This window comes from Opisthocomus hoazin, chromosome 11, assembly GCF_030867145.1.
Source record: "Opisthocomus hoazin isolate bOpiHoa1 chromosome 11, bOpiHoa1.hap1, whole genome shotgun sequence".
Lineage (NCBI taxonomy): Eukaryota > Metazoa > Chordata > Aves > Opisthocomiformes > Opisthocomidae > Opisthocomus > Opisthocomus hoazin.
In genome coordinates, this window is record NC_134424.1 from 15281399 (window position 1) to 15302091 (window position 20693).

The window sequence follows — 20693 nt, forward strand, 5'->3', positions numbered from 1 at the left end:
ACATCTGCAATAAAACAAAGACTTTTGAAACCGTGCCCAGTGTCTGTGCACCATCTTTTCCTACACAGATAATAATGCTCTTTTCATATCACAAAGAAGATGCAGAAAGCAGTTTGTTAGCATTCTAGAGATGCCCAGATATGGTGATGAGCAGCACAGAGAAGCCCGGGAAGCAAATAGTACCATAGTTTCAGGGACATGCTCAGCAAAGGCAGCATTTAAAAACCTTTGGTAGTATTGAAAGGCAACTTCACTCTGTAAGAATATTTTAGCCTGTCAACAGAATGACACTGAGATCCTAGAGCGAAAAATAATGTGTGATCATTAGTTAGAAATAAACACAAATTATAGACACCAGGGGGCAGAATTAAGGTTGCAAGGACAACTATAAACCTGGCATTTCCAGCCATCTAAAGGGCTATTTATGTTCAAACACACTTTTAACTTTAAATATTTGAATGGTATAGAATTTGTTGCAAATAATGTTCTAAGTTTGTAGAAACAAAGGCATTTAAATATGCTTGGATGAGACGTGTGTTGCTCATATATGAAAAATGTGAATTAACTAAAAGCTAATTCTAGTTGCAGCTAGTGTCTAACACGTTACTGTCTGTGGATAAATTACTCCAGCTTTCCAAAGGAAAAACAAACACCAAATCCTTTCTTGAAAGTTAGACCTCTTTTTCTTACTTTCTGAACTGCAGAAAGTACTGCAGATAACTGCAGCTTTTTATTTCCAACCTGACTTTCCACGTTCTGAAACTAATTTGCCGTACTGCTTCTCAAAGTCTGCTCAAGGACTTAGCAGAATAACGTGGTTCTTATTAAGTACATCCTATAAGACCCAGGAGGATTGCATGCAAAGGAAGTAAGACTGAGACACAAATGAATTTCCATCCTCCAGTCAGATATATGATATTGATGACCAGGATGTATATGAAGGATATTGTAAAGAAGACAAAGGAGAAGAATTAAAGCAAATGTCTGACAAATTGGCTGTCTTCATACGCAAAGATGACAAGTGGTCTGTACAACTAAGTAGAAGAGATGTAGGCATCAAGCCAAGTAGTTACATAGTCAGCAAGTCTCTTTGAATCACATGGTTACATGTCACCTCTCTTTTAAATAAGGCCTCACTTTAAATTACATCATCATGAAAGACTTAAAGGCCATGAAGTTTTACATGCAAACCGATAGTTTCTCTTAACTCTAAATGTTGTTTGTCATTGGTATGAATTTTATATTTTTACCAGAATACCAAGATATTCTGTTGAAGTGAAACTTCTTTAGGAGATTCTTTCCCTAATTTTTAATTAAATGCACCAAATATAAATAATTGTGAAAATAGCAGCTTGCATTTCAAAGTCTGTTTCTTCTTTTAGTTAATGTTTTTCTATAAGGTGACAAAATATTTTCCCATTAGGATAATTTGATGGGAAAAAAAGCATTGAAATAGCTTGAATGTACTATAATCTCTATAATTCTTGATGTTCTGGTTCTAGTGTGTCTTGCCTAATGTACCTAAATATAGATTTCTGAGGTTTTACAAGGCGCTTGGTTGATGAGGAGGATTTATGCTCTATATGTGACTCAGTGCAAATGTAAATAAGTGCACGGACTCCAGAACTATTACTATTTTTTGTTTAATTCTTCAGCAACATGCAGATTTTAGATAATTGAGATTCTAATATGATTTTCTTATTAATCTGTTTTAAACCATGAAATCTGATATTTTCACCATGACTCATCCATGAAATTTGTCAACTTGGTCTATGATTTACACAAGCTCTATTTATAAAGAAAACTTGTTTGAGTCCTAAGGCATGGAATATTATTTCCCACCATGCTTTTAGTGTCTTTTTACTAATAAGTATAAACAAAATTTGCTCACTGATTATATTATTATCTCAAAATCAGGAGGTAAAACATGAGGAATGTTCAAGAGTATATTCCTTATAGCAGTCTATGTGAATTTTAAGCCATTGAGAAGAAGAAAACCTATTATATCAGAGTTGGTAAGAATGGTTGTGATCATAAAGTTTACCTAAAATAATTGGATAACTTGCTTGTAGATTAAAAACATATGTGATACTTGTATGTCTTTATGCTGTAGGCTTTAGAATTAATTGCTGTCAGCATAAAACAGACCAAACAAAAATAGATTTGCATAAATTCTTTGTAATGGGGGGAAAAAAAAGCTTGAATGACAGTGAGGATAGTTCTGTTTTGTATTTGGGGGGCAAATGGCTATACAACATTCACATACTAGAAGGCAATTTACTATATATGGGAAAGAATAAAGATCCTTTATGCAAATGTAATAACATGCAAGTAATACCTTCAAAAGGAAAGGAAAAAGTCTCTTGTGTACAGAAAGTTAGTCTACTCCAGCTGTCCTCTTTCACTTTGTGGCGGGAAGACATTTGGGAAAAGGCCAAAACGCAGATATTCACAAAGTGCCCAATTTTTAGTTCAGCATAATGTCTTAATCAACTTTTAGAAAGCTGCTGTGCTCTGTACCAAGCATGCTATAAATGTGCAATATGTCCGTACATGTAAATAAGTCACACTCCCTGTGATGATGAGAACAAGATGACTGCATATTTCAATAACTGCACAATGCTGCAGGTAATAGAAAAGCAGCAGCATCTAGTTGGTTTTCAGCTAAGCAGAGGACTAGAACTGCAGAATACTATGGCTGTTTCTACATCATTTCAAATTCCTGATCTCACAGTTTTATGAAAGATCTCCAGATATCATACACATTACCATCACCGATGGCCAGCTTGTGACAAGATCTGTGGACTGGAGCCAGCTTACAAGAAACTTTATCTGCTCTGTAATCTGGTCTTTCTGCAGAAGAAACTACCACGAATAGATTTACACGTCCATCACATTGTCAAAATACAGACAACATCTGTCATCTTCCCTCAGTCACTCATGTGATGTGAGACGCTTGTTTTGTGATCAGATGATAGGTGAACTTGTGGTCATGTGCTGAGAAAGGGCCCACAGAATAGAGTCTTCAGGTGCCTTCTGCAAATGTCATGATGTTCTTATGTCGTTGTCCCAGCCATGGCAGGGGAACTCTGTAGCTTTGTGCTTCTGGTTGACCTTTTCCCTGTCCTGCTTCCTTAATTACTATAGCTCATGTTCTCAAAGGCACAACTGCCTCTGAAACTGATTTCTGAATGAAAACAGTCAATTGGATAATTGATAACTGGAGAACTAATAAGGTTTACCCAAATGCCTGTGTATTTACAGAAAGTATAAAGCCAGCTATGATGAAGAAGCGAATTCGAAACAGCTACTTATGATCCCTCGTACCACAATTAATCTGAGTATGAAATAAAATTAGCAGTTGGGGAGTTTAAAGAAAAACCAACACGGGGGAAGAGGACTATTTGTTTGTATAAACTGCAATTCTGTGCAACTTCTTGCTGCATAATGCTATGAGTGCCAAAGCTTTTACTCGTTCAAAAAGAGATTTGATGAATTCAGTGAAGGAATCTATTGAATGCTGAGATGCTGTATGCAATGCATAAAAACTATGCTGTGAAAATTGCTTAAGCTGGGAGACTATACCAGGAGCCACCACAGGAGAAAAGATGGTGTGCCTCAATGTCCCTTTGCTCCCTACCAGGCCTCCTGCAGTTACCCCACCACTCAGAAATTCTTGTCTCACAGTGTTCTCCGAGTCGAGGGGAAGTGTGCCTCTACTCCAGGCTGGAATCTTTTCTTGACCTAAAACTTGTAATTTATTTCAAACTTACTAAAGTAATTATTCCAAAAGGATGTTTTGTGGAGGACAGGGAAGAATTTGGGGAACACAGATGAATGTTTTACACATAATGTTTTGCATTTCCCTGGGTAAAAAGCAATTGAATAAATTTTTTTCTGGTTGCTCATAGCATAAAATGGAAAGTAAGTGGAATCTCAGCCTTTTAAAAGATATTTTGAAAATACTGTGAGTGAAAAATAGATGTGTAGAATAAAAATGTCATGTTATAAAATCCCATCAAATCTAGAAATCAGAATGATCTATTGATCCTTTTTTTCATTGTGCATGTTATTTTAATATCTCAATATATCTCTTACAAATGCAACTATTCCCTTCAGAACCTTAAAGCGCCTCTAATACTACTGCTATAGAATGGAATTTACGTATAATCAGTAGGGTTACATAGGTTCTGTTACTTATTCATTCTAGATATCCTAGATATTTGGAGTTAATATTTTTATATATAGTTAATATTTGTAGAAATGCTCAGGACAGAGTTGAAGCTGTGTCGAACTACTGAAAGCTTGTAGCTTTATCCATTACTGAATCATTAAGCAAATACTCTTGTGTTTTCTGCATTTAGGCTCTTAAAAATTACTGTCTCTATGTTAGAAAGGGTTCTGTTTTATATGATTAACATGACATGTTCATATAAGACAAAATGCTCTCCAGTGTAAATTAGGTCTGCAGAATTTACCTAAACGTTGGTTGCGTATGAAAGTTCTACAGCAAGGCCTTTTCCTAATGCATGCATTTATCAGCTAAAATCTTGATTGTTTTGCCTGTATTATGTCACTCACGTCTGGAAAGAACAGCATCCTGCTGTTTGTGATGCTGAGCTCCTGCTGCTATTTAGCCACTTGTAGGATTCTGTCTCAATTCCTCTAACCCGCTCTGTTTCAATAGCACCGTATTTGGACTCCTTCACACATTCTTTTGCTGCTCTGTTTGGGATGCTCTATGAGCTGAATTAGAATATTGTTCTGTTCAAAACAGAAGGAATCTTTTTGTTAAATGGGAGTATAAGGAATAATCTCCTCCGCTCCCTTGGATAGAATTTCTACACAGGCTCTATATTATTTTCCTTCAAACTATTGTCCAGAAGTTTGTGGCACTATTTTAATATATTGGTTTACTTTATATAAATAAGATCCAGTTTAAGGTTTAGTGTTACAGTAAGGCCTGCCACCATCTTAAATTGTTTCTTTCCTTTTGTAACTCCTCATTCAGAGTTCAGTGCTCCTTGTTTCCATTATGTCAAAGGTTTACTGATATCTTTTTGAGCTCATTGTGCAAGTCAGTCAGGCCTAATTAAAGCAGAGAACAGAAAGGACTCAAAAAATGGTGTTAGAAATGACACCGAAACTAAAAATGCACTTTAGATATTTTTGTCTTACTTTCAAGAAGTCAGCAAAGATTTGCATATGTGTTTGCCAGTAGCTATTTTCTGATCCCCACATAAAACAAGATTAAGAGGAAACAACTTAAAGCTTGATTGGTATACCTATATGTATATTGCCTGTCACTTCACAGCTAAGTCTGTTAACTTTGGTGGAACTATTTGTGGCTAAGATAACAATTGAAAAAACAGCATAGCAGAACATTATCCTTTTTAATGTAGAGCTCCTGGGCTTACACTTGATTTAAGAATTGTTCTTTGGCAAATGGGATTTACTTTACTGAAAAATAAAAACGTGGTTGAATTACAATGCTAATTTTACTCTATGAAAAGAAAGAAGTTCCTTGGACACAACTTAATATTGCATAAGTCTCTGTTGTACAATTTTAAACATTTTCAGTACAGTATATGTAGCTTACCTAAGTGTATGCAGATAATAAAGACATTATCCAAGGGAAACATATTTCAATAATTTCATAAAGTGCCTCTCAGTTGTACCAAACTTCCCACCCTGGAAAATTTAGAATGTTTTTTTAGAGCACGTCCCATGCTTGTTTTAGCGGTAGCTTTCTTTAGTCCAGAGTTCCCTCAGTGTGCTGGATTATCATCAGCAGGAGCCACTGGTGGCAGGACCTGATGAGAAACACCATCTCATGAATGGGGTTAGGGCTGAAAGTGGAAACTGGAAAAGACAACGGCTACAGCAGTTTAAGAATATATAAATTGCTATCAAGTTTTACAGCTAGAAATGGAACAGAGAAGATAATGAAATGAAAAGGGGAAAGAAAAAGACTTCAGAAAGTGAAGGTGAAACAGGATGAGAGGTAGAGAAGCGTAGGAGGAAGCAAAGGAAACTATACTGAAGAAAAGATGTGGGACAGGAAAAAGTATTCTATGGCCTTTCTTGCTTGCATTTGGCAATACATGTGTATATATTGTTTGTTCACAATGTGCTAACATTTCTAATGATAGAAACATATAACAAAGACAGACATTTAGGAGTTTTTATCAAAGGATTTATTTTATGTAATACTAAATGAAGAGATTTGTAAGTGATCCATCTATGCAATATCAGCTTCAAGACTTGTGGTTCTGCTGCTCCTTCTCTGTTTGTACTTTAAAATTAATTGAAAGCCTCATTGTTTTGTTTAAACTGTGAAAGCTTCCAAGGTCAATGAGTGAGGTAATTGACCTGCCTGTTGTAGGACAAAAATATGTATGTTAAATTGCATAATTAGTTTTAATTATGTAATTATGGTGTTTAATGTGGGGGGGTCAAAGGTTACTATTACATTTAGAAGTCATGGCAAGAAACACAAAAATAAGCAACATAGTTTAATTCTGTGTTTCTCTGGGTTTTAAAAAAGGGGTCCACTGTGATCTATCCTTGACCTTGGATATTTGATGATTATAGCAAATAGTATATTGCTGTTATACTTTTTGGAATCATAGAGACACCTTTGTAAATGACTAAGTGACTTAACTAAAGACTTCATTTAGGTTTAGAGTATGTGAAAGTTAATCAACAGTGGGAACTCAACTGACAGCAATTTAATCTGATTGGGTAAGGTAATTACATGATTACCAGGAGTGTTTATATATGGACAAGGATATTTTTATTGGAAAATACCTAATTGCTTTCTTACTGAGAAAAGAAAAAAAACAAACAATTTTGTTGTCCCAGGTTAGGAGGACATAGTTCGTTCCTTGAAATAGCTTCTTTTCATATAAAATGAACTCATAATTCTTTGCAAATTTACACTGGGATTGTGTTATGAGTTCCTCTGTTTCTAAACTAGAAATAATGCGATCATTAACTTGTTTTGTTTAAGAAGTGCATTGCTTACACATTAATTGTGTGGTAGCCTGAAGATGTCATGATGCTTGTAATTCATGATCTCTTTTACTGTGTGTAAACACTGTGTCTTAAATACAGGCTGATTTCACCAAGCTTAAAGGTCCATTATACTAATGGATATTTCTGGGAAGGAGGGCATTATTTGTTTTTCTGTGATGGTAAAAAAAAAGCACTATGTACAAGACAGGTAGATAAAAGATGGTGTTCCTAAATGCTAGAAGAAGTCTCACGTTAGGTTCTCTGAATGGTCCTTTAGAAAATGCTCTTTCAGTCTATTGACAATGAGGGGAGTGTTGGGAGATGAATCTTCATTAACAAACATTAACCTCTGTGAATACCTCTCTGAAGTGCACTACAGAGTAGAATCCCATTTGGCTAATAAATAGTGACTTGCTCCAAAACCTGTTAAGTAATGGACCAGTCCTGGCCTTGGCACTTTTCGTGGTTGTGTTAGACACCAATAAGAATAACTTCATGTCCCATCAGTAACTATTGAACACATTCTGCCAATAGAAATGGGACACAATCCTCTAAAGGCTGACGTGTAAGGAATTAAAAAGTTAATCAACTAAATGTTAAATAAGAAATGAATTTTTGAAATTATCTGTATAATTATGAGAAGATGTTCTGTAATACATTCTATGTTATAAAAATAATTTGTTCTCCCTTTTGCTAATTTTTCCCTAAGTTCTTTAGAAAATATTACAATTTTGAATTGTTTTTCTAAACCAGATGATCCAGTCACTGTTGGAGGCACATAGCCACGGCAAAATCTCATGCTGTACATTGATCACCTGTCCAACCTTTGCCTAGAGTGTGATCCCCAGTTCCTTCAAGAGATCCATCTTTACCTGTCTATAAAGAAGAAGAGGAGGAGGGAGACATCTGGGATATTCAAGTATCAAAGTTTAACACCAGAGCAGGTTGAATCTCTGTTTATATTATTCTCTATATATGTTGCTAGTATTGACTTGGATATTTGGCTGAAGATTGTTTTTCAGTAATGATATAGTATGCTGTGAAGTTTTACCAGCGTTAAAGCATTTTTGTTTAGAATCCTCACTTACTGAAACTACACATGCGTTTTTCATAGTTGCGTGATGTGAAACTGAATCCAAAGTCATTCTGCTATTAGGTTAGTTAATACTGAGCACGCCTAACAGTCTGTACCTATGTCTTCAACACGTTGACCACAAAGACCAAAATGGCTTGTTTAATACTGTTCAGTGTACTGTAGTTATACCATTCCGTATTTAGCACATGCAACTAAATTCAGGTACGTTCATTTTCATTAACTTGTTTCAGGCAAGTTAAACTTGTTTTTCACTCTTCCTCTTCCATTTCCAAGAGGACTTTGGTATCCACAAAACAGACAAGTTTTCACTTACTGTCCTAAGGACGGCCCCTTTAGGAGTCTAGCACAGCCCACACACAATCCTGGAACATGTCCAACTTGTTCTTTGAGCAGAATGTGAACCTCTGACCTTCTGGGCCTCCGGCAAGAGTGCTGCCTACTGAGCCACCAATACCCAGGCCATCAATAAGTTTTAAATGCCAGTTGCAGACTTCACAGAGATAATGACTTCAGTGTGTAAAGGTTTTGTTGTGGAGGCTGCAGTCTCACATATGGCATGACAGAGTAAATATGCTAAAACCATTGAGAGCTGTTGCATAACTTGCCTTGATATAACAGTTTTTGTAATATGTTTCAAGGCATGGAATATTATTTAAAGGAACCCTGTTATGTAGGCTTCAGCCCAAAATGAAGCTATTATAAGAAGAATGTTTAGCAAAAACAGAAATATGTCCATGAAATTGTTGGAGTGGGAATTTCAGGGTAAGCTTGCTTGGATTTAAACAGTCGCCTGCATGACATAGCACTGTTGTGCTAGGGAATGAGAACCAGCAAATGAAAATACTATGAAATGAGAATGAGAAACTGAAACTGAGCAGAATTAAGATATTAGAAGTCTGTTACTATTGTTACAACTTCTTAAAAATCTTACCATATCCTGAGAAAGATGAGATGAAAAAATAATTTCAAACTTAGTAATTCAAAGCACCTTATTGACACAGGTAAATAAATGTATTTGCATTTTAGTATTATTTTTAACATGCTGTTAAGTAAGTGCTTGTATTTTATGTAGTTATAAAGCAAAATTAATATAAAATAAGCTTTAGGGTTTTTCAGTTTTGTTGATGTTCTCTATTTAAATTTTAGCGTTAAAAGCATACAAAAGATATGTTGGTGTCTGCAAAATTCAGATTGATGAATGTGATTACACAAAATGTTGTAGACTTGGATCAAAAAGGAAAATGTAGCGAGATTCAAGCTAGGACTTACATTATGCAAAGGCGGTTTGATAAATTGCATGAACCTTCTATGGAGCAAAGGCCAGGAAACCAGGACTTCTTTTCCCAGCTGAGTGCCCAAATCACTAGGCTACAGACTCTTGCTCCCTCTTGTGTTCTTTCTCTGGCCCAATGAATCTTGAATTATTTTCTGTACAATGATACAACTTCAGCAGGAGATCTTTAATATATCCTTAACCTCATCCCAGCATTTGACACAGCCTGTAGCCTATTGATTAGAACATTCTGCCAAAAGACATTGCTTTGAGTCCTAGACTGAAGTAGGAATTGGACCTGGGGATTTTGCTTCTGGGATGAGTAGTCCTGCTGCTAGGCTAGGAATGACTGCTGTTCATGTACCATTTTAGAAAGAAATAACACCTGAAGAATTTTGTAGGAAACCTGCCTGGTTGGTGTTTATTAGGCTGGCTTAGGCTGGCTTTGGGAACACCTGTTGGATCAAATTCCTCAGATCATCTATGCAGGGGTGGGCTTCATTTCTAGATCCCAGTCAGGCTTAGACGTAAGTTGTGCAGCGAGGTGTTCAGTCCTGGCCGCACAGGTAAACTCTGGCCTTGCACAGAGATGCAGCTACTGCTCCTGGCCTATCTTACCATCAAAAGCTGTATTGTCTTTGGAGAACAGACATCTCCAGGATGAGGCAGGGGCCTTGAGGATTGCCATTTTGGCTGGAGGTGCCTCAGTTCTGCTCACGTCCCATTTTGAATTCCCATATTTTCAGGCCTGTAATTAGTTTAATTTTACAGCTCCTTTGAATGTAGAGCTGAGGGATTTTATGAACCTGTTTTTCGAACATGTTAACTTTAAAATAATGTGTTAAAATTAAACAAGATGATAGGAAGAATTTGTGGTTCAACAGTGCATTGACAGTTACGAACATAGACAGAAACAGTGCGTTTTGAAGCTCTAATGAAATTGCTTTAAATGTATGAATGCTTTTCAGGAAGTTGCTTAGAGCAGTGTATATTAGATCTGAACTCAGGAATAGTCAACTAAATTAACTGCATTGTTGTTCTAAAACAAATGTTTGTCAAAATTTCTGACTTAATTCCTAGGCTATCACTTTTTTCTATATGTATATGTTTTTATTAAGTCCTGCAGTGCAGGTCCTTATTCATGAAAATGCACTTATCTGTCTCAGTGGAATTATTCTGGTGAGTAAATCGATGTCTAAGATCAACTAAGATGAATCTGGTTTTCTTTTTAATAGAAATGCTAATTTTGAAAATAACATCAGTGAATTATTTTTAGGCTGAAGAGCTACAGACAGTAGAACATTAGAACTGTGGATTTCCTTGGCAGTTCTTTTATTATTGTTTCTACCTGTTTAAAACACTGGAGAAATAATGTGATTCATTACATGTTACTTTTCTGGTGGTAGATGTATCACCTGGTTTGGTATCCAAATGTGAACTATTGCTGCTTTGTAATATGGTAAATTGGGGGTGCTGGAGGTGGGAATAGAAACCTAGATTCATGACAGGCTGTTGGTTTTAAAGACAAGTCTTTTTCTGCCTTGCTAGCATATATTTTCTCTTCAGTGGAACTTATTGTATAGTAGGATGGCACTCAGCAGAAGTAGGAAGGATGCAATCCGTATCCTGGTCATTGACTGAGTAGATTTATGTGCAGTTGATTTGGCAGCATTTATGTTTACACACACAGGACTTTCACTGTCTCATAATCTGTCTTTAGATGGGCTACCATTTGCACAATTTAACACTACTTTCCTTTCACAGTGAATAGAAGTTAGATTGATAAAGATTGTAAGTCAGGATCATATTAATGATTTTGTGTGCATGGGGACCTGCGGGGGTAGGGAACTGATTAGCTCAGTGTTGACTTGATTGCTCTAGAGAAGTGGATGTTTGTTGATGTGTTAAAGGGAGTGCTTAGATACCAGTGTGAAGAAAATGGGATAAATAGCTAAAAACTCATGGTGATAACCCACATAATGACAGAGGAGGAGAGAGAGGATTGAAAAAAAACTGAAATTGGAAAATTGAGTAGAAGAGCGGAGGAAACAAACATTTCTACAGAAGGGAAAATTTTAAAAGCTATGAGTTGATAGAGTGGTAAACTTTGGAGGTGAGTAGAGGTCTTCAAGAATGAATAAATTTTATAGAACTATGGATAAACTATGTTACATGATTCCAGTTGCTTTGAATCAGTGTGATTTGGGAAGCCCTGCATAAGGCAGTTATGATACTTAAAAGTTGTGATCAATAAGCATCTTGATACAGTCAGGTAATAGACAAATGTAAGACAGCTATAGAAATGAAAAACAGACTTATGATTCAAATCACATGAAGATTAGTATTAATTTAAGTACAGCCTATTTTCAAGATTACGGATAGGAAGGGTAAAAAGAAATTACAATAAAGAGGACTCTCTACTGAGTTAAAGCTCAGGTTAAAGGCCTTATCCTCCCAGGTATAAAAATTGTTAACTACATTGTCAATTAGCAAAAAAAAAAAAAGTAACATGAATGCTGTTGTGTTTTCCCTTAATCAATTTTAAATGAAAATGTTTCTCATTTTATTGCATGTTTTGTTATGTTTATTTATATGAGACGTTTGTTGATGGATGATTAGTAATAATTATTTCCCAGCCTTAAATCACTTGATATCATGAACAGGAAAAGATTGCATGGCCTGGTCTCACTGTCTCCTCTTTAGTGTTGCCACAAAAAAAAAAAAACAAACCAAAACTGTTTACAAATGTCTGAAATTTATTTGCATTTGCTCTTGGAAATACTGAAGCTGCCAGGGAATTTTTCAAGTTAAAAGTGTTTTTGATAGAAATTATTGCTTTATCGAACCTGAAACCTCTCTCATATCAGGGATAGTTTAAAGACACTTTGTTTAAGAAGCTTTAATTTCAAATAGCAAATAATTAATTTACTGAAATTGGAACTGCTCAACAAGAAACCGTGAGAGAAATCTGCATTACAATACCCACAGCTTAATAGTGAGGGCATTATCCTTTAAGACATGTGACTTTGGTTCAATTTCCTTTTCTGAATCCAGCTGAATAGAGACTTAAACCCAGTTGAATATCTAATGCATCCAAGGCAACTGTCATTACCACTGGACTATTGTCTGCAAGAGTTTGGGTATCTCTGCTTTTGTGGAAATTGTGAAAGGATTTGTCCTAATACTAACAAGACATCTCCAGAATTCTTATATATATTATATATTCTTATAATCTGAAATCTCCAGAATTCTTATAGGCTAGGAAAGAACCTTTGTGCCTAGCTTTATTCATAACCCCCAGGCTCTGAAGAAATGCCTGTAATATTCATTATTTTATATGTTCATACCAGGCAGCATTTATTAAACTGGACTCTAAACAATATCTCCGTCTCAGACTCCATGTAGAGCTGTCTTTCCATGCCTCTGGTTATTCCTGTCAGCTGTCTCAGGTTTTCCTCTGGTTTTGCTATATCCATACTTCTAACAGTTCAAGCAAATCTGCTTAGAAGTAGTTCTTGGGATATAACAGCAATGAATTTAATGGCATTTTTCAATACAGTTTTCTATTTCTGTTTTTTGCACCTTATGCTTTGTTATTACGAGGTGAACTCAGTGGTGATCATTGATGCTTCTAGTTGAAATACATGCCTACTGAAAAAAAAAAAAAATTCCAAAACCTGTCATAAGTAATTTGGTTGTGGTTGGGACATTGCTTTGGAATATGTGGTTGATGATGGATTCCATGAAACTACAGGAATCAGGATTGTTTTGTGCCATTTCGGTGTGTAGGTATTCTTCTGAGATTACCAAAAGGGATCAGTTACCTTGGTAATGTGTCCACCAATATTTATTGTGTCTATTTCTTTACACAGGCTAACAAATATTCATCATGTGGGAATGCTGATCATGATCAGCTTGAGCTGAATTTAAATTGATGACCTAAAGGTCAAAATCTCTGTATCCCATTACCTCTCCTTGGGCTGTCCAGTCCCCCTACAACTGGGTTTAACACCGTTTTTAGTTTATCAGTGTCTTTGGAGGAAGAGCAGTCTTTAGAAGTGTTGTTCTAACAAATGCCTTTGATGTCCTGTTTCTTAAAAAAAAAAAAAAAGAAGATTTCGGTATGACTTTTGCAGCTTGTCAATACTTGATGAAGAAGGTTCTGAGCAAGTATTCAGATGCTGGACTAATAACCAGCCTGTTAGATAGCTTTAATCCAGTCATATGGGAGCATAATGCAGTGTAGCAGCCCAGTGAAACATGAAACTATGAGAACAGCTGAATAAATTTAAACACATTTTTGAACATTCTAACCTTTGTCATAAAAATCTGAGAATATGGAAGAAAAACTAATAACACTTTCTTTTGGTTTTGCTATTCGTACAGTAGTTGAGCAGACTGAACATTTCTTGTGGTTGCTGACTTTAGAGAAGTAGTGACAATTTCTAACACTACCTTTTGCCTCATATGAAGTGTATTCTTTCTCACTCATTAAGGAATGAATCTGGTTTCTGTTTTATTCAATATTGTATATACATCTCACCCATAAATATTTAAACTAAGTAAATATAGAATCTTAAACATGGAATATGCTTTCATTCTAAACTGGTGGCTTTGGGGAAAGGTAGAAATGCTTTATTCAAAAAGCAGTGGTCCCTTTGGCAAAGAAAAAAGAAAAAAACGTTTTGCCTAAAAGTTGGAGGGACTTGTGCTTGCTGTAGGGCAGCAAACTTCTTACCAGATTATACCAACATTGTTATATTTATATGTATAAATTTCAGACTATAAAGCATCTATAGGAAAGGGTTTGCAGATACTCACTTCAAAAACATATGGCTAGTATTCAGCTCTTATATCTGGGGCTAATTTAATTCTTCTTCTCCATTCAAAGTGCCTCACTCCTGCCTACAAATGCAGAACAGATTCCCTGGTAATTTTCTTTCTTGGAAGTACTGTCATTTTATTCCTAACTGAAAATAGCATGAAATGGAAATACATTTATGACTCTACTTAAAAATAAACACCAAACACAATAAAAGCAGGGATAATCTGAAAGATAGTTCCATAACAAATTAATGCAGAAAAATGCAGAAATATGAAGCATATTGAAAAGTACACAACTGACATTTTCTCCGGGAAGATTTCCTTTAGCAAATTGATTTTTTGGAGGCGGCGTAATGTGGCACACCTAGAATACTTAATTAATTCTGGCTTTATTGCCAGTCCAAACTGGTAATGCAAATTCATGTTTTTAATTTGATCCATGCAAGTAAAGTTCAATACATGTCTAGGTATGCAGCAGGTCTAGATCCCATTCTTAAGATAAAAGTAAGACAGTTGTAAAAATAAAGTTTTATTAAACCGAACACAATGAGTAGTAGGCATTTTCTGCTTTACAGTGTTATGACTGTGTGACTCTGCTATGTATATTCCTGACTCTTCTTCCATATACATTGTACAGTCTGAAGTGCTGAGGGATACTGCAGGTTACATCCTGAGGCACAGTCCTGCTGAGGCTTTCTTGAAAAAAGACAAGCTCTTTGTTACGTTTTGGAGTTTGTGGTTCAAACTGTAGCTTGTGCAGGTAGCTTATGAACCAGACGCTTCAGTATGAGGTCTGGATCCTTTTGTGGGTGATGTATCATTGAAACATAAAATAAGCTTTGATTATAAAAATGTCTTCCATAAACAGATAGTTACAAATATAGCACTTTGTGTTTACAAGGCAAAATCAGACCAAATCTCAAAACATAAATGGAAAGCAGATAATATTTTATTATGCATTACAGAGACATAATTAACTGATCAATAAGAGTCTCCTTTGTCGAATTTTATGAGGTCGCAGAATGAATTTTAAAGAAATAAAACCCACTTCATTTTAATTTTAAATCCACCCTTTATTTTAATAGATTTTTTTCGTAGACCAAGTACTTGAACTGGACCAGTGGTAATGACTGCTTTAGCTAAGTTTAGCATTGCTTCTCATTTTTCTCTTGGTTTTCTATCAAATAGAAAAAGATGATGTAAGAGAACATAAAATGGTTTAATCTCCATTCTTGTCAGAACAGGAAAATAGAACAGTATTTTAAACAAGATTCAGTGGCTGTTGTTGACTTTTTAATGTTAAACCTGTGTTCATGGAAATCAATGGCAAAAGCTTCATTGATTTGTAGAAAAAAGATCGGGATATGTTCGGTTTGCCCTCTGTAATTAGGCAAAATAAAGAGTTTTTTTGGTATACAGTTTTTTGAACAGCTTGGTCTGGAGCTACCCTTTCAAGCTCTGCTGGTTGAAGTGTTACAGTAATGAATCCTAAATTCAAAGATGATTTCTTCAGAGTGTGGCTTTGTCCTCCTGTGCACACTGACAGATACAGGGAGAACAAAACCTTTCTTTGGTCTTAGATTAATACTGTAATGAAAATGCAAATACTGGTGCATGCTACCACAGCTCCCATAGAAACACCATTCACACATTGGGTTTTTTCCCCCATTTTGATTATCTGTACTGACCCACAAATTCAATCTGTATTGGCATAGAGCCCTCAACATGGAAAATCAAGACAGAAGGGAAGTGTCGTGTCATGTCTCCCTGTGCTTTTATTTCCCATCCCTTTGAACTGTCCTCCTCCTGAAATTTTCCACTTCAGCTATGTGGTTACTCTAAGTACTTCCTTTTACTAAATTTGTTAAGTGAATCTAGGCCTCTGAGCTCCAAGTACCATGTTCATATGAACATAAGCTCTTTTTCTCTTTGTGGGCATCTTAACTCTGCTGTGCAAAATGAAGTACAGTCCCTTTGTCTATAGTTGTGATATACTTCATTAGTTTCCAGAAGACAATAACTTGCTTTATTCCCATTTTATAAGGACTAATTATACTCAGAAAAAGGGCGCAAATAGCAAACAGAAAAGGAAACCAGATGTTGCAGAATTATTTAACCAGTGTTATTTGTGGACAAATATTTAAGCTATGTGATTTAATTTTTTTGTGAAACCTTTGGAAGCTGGCTACTGAGTGAAGAAAATATCCCAAGTATATAGGAAACTATATTTTACTTGATAGTATCATTCTTTTACCTAATTATTGCAGGTAAATACTTTATCAGTTCCTGGCCAACATATTTGCACAAGTATTTGATTAGAACAGGAACAATCCCCAAGGCATATTGTGTATAGAGTCATAATTCATAAACAGGCTTTTGTTGCATAAGGCACAGTTGTGCCTTTTCAACAGCTTCAGTTTTCTGTGTGCTAATGAGATGGTATAGTGATAAACCTCTGTGCAAATTTATTTTTCTTGTAGTTGCAGAATCTAACATAATGAATGTTTAGAACAAGCAAGTGAATTCTTCATCTGAATACAAATATTTAAATGTGTTTCAATGAGAGCAAGCTTCACTTCTGGAAATGATGTTTTGCAAAATAGACATGTGCAATTTCTCTTACAGCAATGGTTCGTATGGGCAGTTAAAGGCATATTCAAAATTTAGCATGTGTTCCTAAAACTGTTTCTATCTGTTTTAACAAATTTTCATGTCATTTAGTACCTGTAAGATTTGCAAGACATAGTTCTGAAGTGTAGAAACTTCCTGTTTTAGGCATTACAGGACAAACAAGAATATTGGTTTGTATTGTCCTTTTCATCATTTCATTCTTGACATCTCAGAAATCCTGAACTGTGCTATCTCCCCAAATTGTCTTCCAGCCGTCTTCCTGAGCACCTAGGGATTGTCTTCTGCCAATCACTCCTGTCAATGTGCCTCCTGTCATTAACCGAAATTACCTAAATGACAAATGTTGCAATATTCCAGTTACTAATATCTCAGCACGTATATGGATATGTTTCATATTCAGCTTTGGCTACCTAATTCAAGGAAGCACCGTATTCTTATTTTGCCAGATTTGCTCTTTTAACATTTCCAGGATTTCAGTATCTCCTTTCTTACAGCCTCTAGTGGCTCTTTGTTCTCTTATGTGGTCTTTCTGCTGTGCTGTCTTCCCTCTACAACCTGTTCCAGCTGCATATTCCTTCCAGGCTTTAAGCTTAATTTGATTTATTTTCAAGTGCATCTCCAGCCTTTTTACCCTTCTTTCCTCTTTCCTCATTTAGTAACCTGCAGGGTCTTCAAATTCTCTTTTTCCAGACTTAAAACTCCACTTTCCCGGGTTACATCATCTGTCTCCTGCCTCTGCAGCTTTTCCCGACTGTTCTCCAGTTTTGTGATAGTTGTCTTACAGTAATTTCCCCTGTTCTGTTCTGACCTTACAATTTCCTGTTATTTGGTCCGTGCAAATGCTCAACCTGATGGACTTTGCATTGAGCACAGTCAGAGAAAGTCTGTATTTTCTGTCATCAGAGGTGATAGTAATCTGCTCCTCTTTTTATGATACAATGTCCTGTTTATGGGAACCCATTATTGCTGACAGTTCATTGCAAAGAGGCATCATTCTTAAATGTACATTCATCTTAAGAAGAGTATGCATTTTTTTTACTATATGCAAGAGTTGTTTGCTTTATGCAATTATTTCGCTTGTCTAAATGTAACTTGTACAAAGTTATGATAAATGTTAAATGTTTCTTGTAAAACTGTTAAATTGTCAGTTTCAAAACTTAGTAAAACATTGATGTTTTCATTAGAGCCCAGCACTGAGGAATGTCCAGCTTTCATCATAACAGACTTGTTTAGTTCCATGTAAGTCTAAATACTCTGCCCTTGGGAGATATCTTACTGTCACCTGCTCCTAAATTGAAAATTATTTGTTCAGCCAAAGGTGGGGTTTTTTTTTTTTTTGAAAGGAATCTTTTTTTTTTCTTCAACAGACATCTTTGATGTGGGACAGAATCCCTTCAATGTAAAATAAATCAAAGCCTGAGATGCTATTAAACAACCCATTAGTTTAAATATATCCAGTTCTAGATAACCAAAAACTGTTCCTTCCTGCCCATGTTCTCTCTTTCTCTATTAAACAGATGTGTAGATTTTTGGACAGACAGTTCTGTTGGCTACATCATGAGCTTCTAATCGCTGGCACTTTGTTGAAGAGAAAGGTAATGCGAGGTAAACTTATCTAGAATACATTCTCAGTATAAATATCTAAAAATGTTTATCTTGACTAACACAGGTACAGCAGTCAAAAACAGTAAGTTAATGTCATTCGGTATAAAATAGAATCAAAAAGCTGACCTAAACAGTTAGCAGAATCAATTTAACTCATGATGTCAGAAAACCCTTAAAACTGTATAGTGCAAATACAGCCTTGATTTAATTGTGTGTAAATAAGAGCTGTTGTCACATCACTAAGTTGCAATTGGCTTATGGCTAAACAATAACTTTTTTTTGCTTTTTTAATAATGCCCTGTTTATCTTTAAGAGGCATACAGACATAGGGCCAAATCAGATTTTGCTTGAAAGGAACAAAGGAATGCGTAAATAAATGCATTAATACCTAGTTGAAGCATATTGTTTTGGATTCTGTAGGGCTCTTAAAATAATGATTGAGAATATTAGCAAGTAAGTTCTTCCAGCAGATATGGTTCTTCAGGATGAAAAAGGAGCATAAGGCAAATATTACAGGACAAGACAAAAACTTCAAAGAGAACCAGATACAGAAAGCAGGAAACAGATCTTGAGGTGTTTTACATTTGTTTTCCTAGTCCTTGCCCAACCAAAAAACCCCAAACCAAAAACCCTACAGAAAGCTCATGGAAGCGTGAGGTGTATTGCATCTCTGAAAACCTTACAGTATACATCTCAAAACAAAAAAAGAATGTGTGCAGGTATTTTTTAATATCTGGGAATATTCTGTCCAGGAACCTATGGATGAACAAGAGTTGGTGTCTTGCACAGCAGTATACATTCATGTCCTTCTTAACTCTGTTGAAATAAAAAGCTTCCAGGCCCTGTGTACTAGATCTGGCTTCTTGAATACATTTCCGGTATGTCATACATGACATTACTTCTAGCTTTGGTATCTCCAGTATTCATGCTTTCTGTCTTCGGATCTGCTCTCTTGTAGCAGTATAGTTAAGAACACCACATGTACGACGTGACTGCTATAATCCTAGCCTCATAGTCTGCACAGAGGAATTTCTTAAATATGTGCCCTTTACTTACAAAACACGTCAAAATTACAGCTAGATGGAGAAAAATGCTTCTGTGCTGTTCCTTTCTTTGCTTTCATCGGCATGTTTCAGAGTAATTTGGTCTCCGTGTTTTTCCAATGGCACAGTCCTCTTTTATTCTTCTGTCTTCCTATTCTGATGGTGGTAAGTCTGCTTAGCTAGGGAACATTCATCTTTTTAGAAACAGCCTGTAATACTTTTTCTGCTTCTGTTCTTCCCTATAAGTTTTTTCGCCTCTGACACTGCAAGTTCTTCATTGCTTAGTCTTTGTTTTTAAAATGAGAAATTATTCTATTGACAACAAATGCTGTCCTACTGGAATAGAGCTGTGCCATTATCAGTGGCCTTTTGATGCAGCATCAGACACCAAAACTTTAGGCGTCTCTTCCTGATATTAGAAAAATGCCAATTAAAGATATGATGATTGAGGAAGACCTAATTAACAAAGGTCTCAACATGGAACGAAGATGTATTATAGATTTATCTTTCTGCCTTCCCTCTCATTCAGATTGCAGACACAGATACAAAACTTAAGTTGTCACAAGGTGCAAAGTGATCTACACAGCAAGTTGTGTGTCTAGGCTAAGAATATCTGTGGATTTCACAGCCACAGCGTAACATCATACTCTGTAATTCTAGTCAGAGATGAAGAAGATTCTTACTTGCTTAGTCAACAGAGCTGCTGCGAAACCACGTCTCCGTGTCTTTTAACATGAAGTATAAGGAAAAATCCCACTTTAAGGATTTTTACTATAGTCTTGATCAATTATTTGCTACTGTGACACAGAGATGAGAAACTAGCAAAAAAACATGTCTACTTTATCCTAAGTTCAAAATACTGGTAATTAACAAAGAAGTACAACTTGGTTTTTTCTTTGTATTTAATGAATTTATAAAATGTAGGAGAAGCGGGAGAAAAATAATTAACAATACTAAAATGTGTATGATGTCCATTTCTGTTAGTACTATGGACTTTGCTTACAAAAATAGCAGATCTCAGATGATTATGTACTAGATGGCTTTTTATAAAAAGGAATTGTCTACTCAGCCCACTTACGGATCAGGAGGTCATTGCATTATATACTATATAAATACCTATATATTTTTATGATCCTGACAGTGTAAAATAATGGTTTTGAGTATGTAAATAAGGTCTGTATGTTTGTATGTGTACTAAGCAAGG

At 35.7% G+C, this 20693-nt stretch overlaps 1 protein-coding gene across 13 annotated transcripts in view; it reads left to right on the forward strand.

Annotated features, from left to right (window-relative positions):
- ERC2 (ELKS/RAB6-interacting/CAST family member 2) overlaps positions 1 to 20693 on the forward strand; it is a 557034-nt gene that overhangs the window by 486982 nt on the left and 49359 nt on the right. For 12 of the 13 annotated variants that reach the window (XM_075432855.1, XM_075432854.1, XM_075432857.1 and 9 more), the window contains one exon: positions 7771 to 7859. The exons of the other annotated variant lie outside the window; for it this stretch is intronic. The gene's annotated coding sequence lies outside the window, so the exon portion shown is untranslated. Of the gene's footprint in view, positions 1 to 7770; positions 7860 to 20693 lie in introns of those variants that run through there. 13 annotated transcript variants of the gene reach the window in all.